This window comes from Canis lupus, chromosome 21, assembly GCF_048164855.1.
Source record: "Canis lupus baileyi chromosome 21, mCanLup2.hap1, whole genome shotgun sequence".
NCBI classification, from domain to species: domain Eukaryota; kingdom Metazoa; phylum Chordata; class Mammalia; order Carnivora; family Canidae; genus Canis; species Canis lupus.
Genome location: NC_132858.1, coordinates 42,013,158 through 42,017,999, shown reverse-complemented (window position 1 = coordinate 42,017,999; position 4,842 = coordinate 42,013,158). Strand labels below are relative to the sequence as shown.

General features: G+C 47.8%; 1 pseudogene; it reads right to left on the bottom strand.

Annotated features, from left to right (window-relative positions):
- Nucleotides 1–1,145: 1,145 nt before the first annotated feature.
- Nucleotides 1,146–1,688, bottom strand: LOC140613522 (large ribosomal subunit protein uL23 pseudogene; annotated as a pseudogene).
- Between the last annotated feature and the right edge of the window lie 3,154 nt (nucleotides 1,689–4,842).

Sequence of the window (4,842 nt, the reverse complement as noted above, 5' to 3'; positions counted from 1 at the left end):
AACATAAAATTAGGAAAGCTGTCAGTTATTAATCAGGCCCTGGCCACTCTGGGTGGATTGTTACAGACATCATGGCTTACCTTCCTTGATTGTTACCAGGGATAGCAGTCTGGCTTCTGGCAAGCCTGACTTACAAAAAGCTGGCCTCCTGTGCTGCTCACTGCAGATCAGGGGTTGGTTTCCTGCAGACTGTGGGTCAGAGTTCTGTTTTTAATATACCGTCTGACCATTGTTCATTTGTATATTCAGTCCCTCATCCTTCACTAGGATATAAACAGTAAGAGCATTGTTTTATTCACTGCTCTATCCCCAGAGCCTAAAATAGTGTCTGGCACCTTGTAGGCATGCAGTGACTATTTGCATGGTGATTATCATAATGTTTGTCCAGATCTAGTTGGAAAAGCTGTGGCTCTGCTGCATGACCTGGGTAGCACACCCACGGCAAGCTTGCATAATTCAATCCAACTCTACAAATGTTTGTTGAGTGCTTGTCACATACCCAGGAGGCACTGCATGGGGCTGCGGTTGTTCCCTTGAGTTACATAGGACATGCGTCAGCAGACAATTGATGGAAGGCTGGGATTCTTTTTTTTTTTTTTTTTTTAAGATTTTTATTTATTTATTCATGAGAGACAGAGAGAGGCAGAGACACAGGCAGAAGGAGAAGCAGGCTCCATGCAGGAAGCCCAATGCAAGATTTGATCCCGGGACCCTGGGATCACACCCTGAGCCAGAGGAAGATGCTCAACCGCTGAGCCACCCAGGCATCCCAGAAGCCTGGGATTCTGAATGCTTTAGCCTTTGCTCATAATTTCTCTCTTGCCTACCTCAAACTCATCTCTACCTTTAAGGTCCCATGGGTTCCAGGTCCCCGTTATGCTCAGAGACAGCTGTGGCCCGCACTTGCCTGCTCCAGCACCTACTACCTATGAAACTGATTTAGTCCCCATCAGGTACCTGTGTGGTAGCTGGTTGTCTTTTTAAAGAGTTGATTATCTTCTCAGTTGGATTATTCCCTTTTAGAGCAGGAGCCACATCTCACCCCCAAAACAGACGATGCACAGGAAGTTCTTGGTGGTCTGAGCCTCACCCCATTCCCCCACCTGGCCTGCGTTTGGTTCCCTGAACTCCAGAGCACGGATGTCTCACTGACCCCAGGAGATTTTTTTTTTTATGGTGAAAAAATTTATATTTAGATTTATAGCCAGCTGGACTCAGTTTAGATGATCCCAATTTTGTTGGCAACATCCAAAGCATCATAGTCAGGAGCCAGTCGAACATATGCTTTCTTCTCTCCATCAGGCCTGATCAAGGTGTTGACCTTGGCCACATCAATGTCATAGAGCTTCTTCACCGCCTGTTTGATCTGGTGCTTATTGGCCTTGACATCCACGATGAACACAAGTGTGTTGTTGTCTTCTATTTTCTTCATGGCTGATGCAGTAGTTAAGGGGAACTTGATGATGGCATAGTGATCAAGCTTGTTTCTCCTGGGGGCGCTCTTTAGAGGATATTTGGGCTGCCTGCGGAGATGCAGGGTCTTGGGTCGTTGGAATGTAGGTGACGTGTGGATCTTCTTTTTTTTGTGACTGTGCACGCCTTTCAGCACCACTTTCTTTGCTTTCAAAGCCTTTGCTTTGGCTTCGGCTTTGGGAGGGGCAGGGGCTTCCTTTCGCCTTAGGTGCCATCTTCGTGAAAGGGCCCCAGGAGATTTTCTAGTTTTCTACTCGTGGTGGTCGCACCCGGCTCAGCACTGCCATTCGGAGATGTACACTGGCCTGATAGCCCAAGGTCCCCGACTCAGGCATCTCAATTATTTTCTGACAAGGGCTCTCCATTAAATCTTTTACAAAAATATTTGGATAGTTCTGAATTATCTGTTCTTCCAGAAAGGTTTGGGTTCATTTATGTTTCAGACACAACACTCAAGGGACAGGGTATCTGGATGGCTCAGTTGGTTAAGCATCGGACTCTTGGTTTCAGCTCAGATCGTGGGATTGAGCCCTGCATCAGGCTTGGCACTCCATGCAGGGTCTGCTTTCCTAAATAAAAAGAAGAAGGAAGGAGAAGGGAGGAGGAGAAGAGAAAAGGAGAAGAAGGGAGGAGAAGAAGAAGGAGAAGAAGGAGGAGAAGGAGAGGAAGAGGAAGAGGAAGAGGAAGAAGAAGAAAACGAAGATGACGAAGAAGACGACGAAGATGAAGAAGATGAAGAAGACAAAAAAGATGAAGAAGAAGACGAAGAAGAAGACAAAGACGAAGAAGACCCAAAGAAGCAAGAAACAAATAAGCCCCCCAAAGGTTCTACTTCCACTACTACCCTGGCCTATCAGCAGGCTAAGGTCAGCTGTAGCTGACAGAGGGAAGCTCCTCAAGGGCAGGGATTTGGGGCAGCTGTATTTACTAATGAGTCAACAGCTGGCACACAGGAGCGGCTCCATCAATATTTATTGAATGAATGGGGGTTACAAATACGCACATTAAGTTTGGAATGAGAAACGACAAGTCTCGATAGCGATCATTTTCAATATTCACTCATTGGGTCACTTGGGTTTTCTGAGCCATCACAAAGCACATGACCTCAAAAGGCAAACGAGAGGGGTACAGATGCGGAAGAAGGCTCTGAGGAGTGAAAGCGTCATGGGCCAGTTTCTGTTCACGAGCCACACATGCTTGTAACAGCCTGCTTCTCACTGAGCACGACGGAAGCTCGGACTCCAGACTTTATCACGTGGTTTCGGATCCCTCAACAGTCACGGGTCCCTCCCTGGTCTAATCCTTGAATGTCTCCTGCCCCGATTTTAGGACTCAGAATCAGGCAGCTCAACATTAGCTACGAAAGTCCATGTGTGTTTAAGGCCTTGCAAGGGAAATGTGAGAAAATGTTCACAAGGTCCATAGCACTCCCTGGCTTTATTTTATTCAGACAAGCCCCCCACCCCCGCATTTCTTTTTTCTTTTTTCTTCCAAAACCTGGTAAATGTCAGAAAAGAACTGGCCTCAGCCCTGGACCCGAGACTTCTGATTTCCCCTTACCCAGTAGCCAGAGATGCAAAGGAAGAAGCAGATTTTTCTCTTGGCCAAAGAACATCTCACCTGGTGCCTGTTCCTGACCCCACGTCTCGGCTTCCTCGGGGCTCACATGTTGGGCCTTAGAGGCCAAGTGGCTCTTCCTACAGGTCACCAGGTAAGAAACAGCTTCTCAGGCAGACTCCAACCTTCAGAAGTCCTGCCCTGTGTCTGACTTAAGTCTTTCCTTCTGGCCGAGGAGCCCAGTTCCCCCTCGCCCTGTCATCACTGGAGAAGGGGGAGCAGCTGCTCACTGCTCTCCTTTTAATCTTCCTTAATGGGCTCATAAACAGTTATTAGGTCCCCCTGCAGCCTTCTCTGAGCCTCATTTTACTTGCATTGAGGCTGAGAGCTTCTGAGGAAGGCGTTTTACTCAGGGCTCCACAGACTTGTAGAGTCTTAAATGGGTAATCAGCCACTTCACCCACTTTAACCTCCACAAATGAACAGCTCTGCCTCCTTTTGCAAAATTTAAATCTATTCAAGGGAGTTCCCTGGCAACCAACCCTTATTAATAAATCACGCCTGCTCTAGGCCAGGACAGGGCATTTTTAAAATGTTTCTTTCTCTTGAGAAGTCACACTGGTGCACAGGCACACAATAAACACACAGCTGCTCTCTCCAAGTTCGGCATTTGCTGAATTGTGGGCCTGGGGAGTTCTCATCTGGCTCCCCAACTGGGAAGGGGGTGTGCTGCTCTAACAGACTCTCGTCTGGGCCTTTCTTGTGGTTATTGGACGAGGTACGTAGCAGCAGGAGGGGTTGGGGGAGGCCTGGATTCAGAGCTGCAGCCAGACCCACTCAGCCTCCACTAGGCACACACTGGAAAGTTCCATTTTCTGCTTCGGCGTGCTACCATTTATTTTCAGCAGTGCTAACACCCACTGGGAAAGTCCCAGTTGCATGGCTGGTTAGAGCTTCCTACTGTGTCTCCCCGCTGTGGTTCCCTGCCATCGCAGGAGGTAGGGAAGGAGAAGGGCAGGGACGTGGTGGTGGGGGGTGTTGATTTAGCCTTGAGACGAGTGAGTGATTTCACTTCCACAGGAATTTGAACCGGGTTGGCTAAGATTAAAAGGACCGACGGCACCAAGTGTCAGCAAGGGAGTAAAGCAATTGGAACCCTCAGTCGTTGGCCGGTGGAAGTGTCAGTCGGAGCCACCAATTTTGGAATTCTTGGCTGATTCCAGCAATGGCTCTAACAATTCCACTCTTAGGAATAATGCTCAGAGCAAATGGGTAACTACGCTCAGCAAAAAAAACCTGCACAAGAAAGTTCATAATGATGGGATTTATAATAGTAAAATACTGGAAGCAGCCACCAGAGTCCGGAATAGATAAATAAACCGAGGCACATTCCTGCAATGGAAGAAGACACATGGTGGACGAGAACTGAATTACTAATCGGTGGTGTAACAGGGATGAATCCCACAGACGTGATGCTGAGCAAAAGAAGCCGGACATAGGGACGCCTGGGTGGCTCAGTCAGTTAGGCATCCAACTCTTGGTTTTGGCTCAGGTCATGATCTCAGGGTTGTGGGGTGGAGCCCCGGGTGGGGCTCTGTGCTCAGTGGGGAATCTGCTTGAGGTTCCCTCTCCCTCTGCCCCTCCCCCGGCTCTTTCTCTTTCTCTAAAATAAATAAATAAATCTTAAAAAAAAAAAAAAAGGAGCCAGGAGCCAGACACAAAAGAATATGTTCTGTGTGATTGCATTTATATGAAATTCTGAAAAGGCAAACCTAATCTATGATGATAAAGATCAGACTAGGGGTTGCCTCG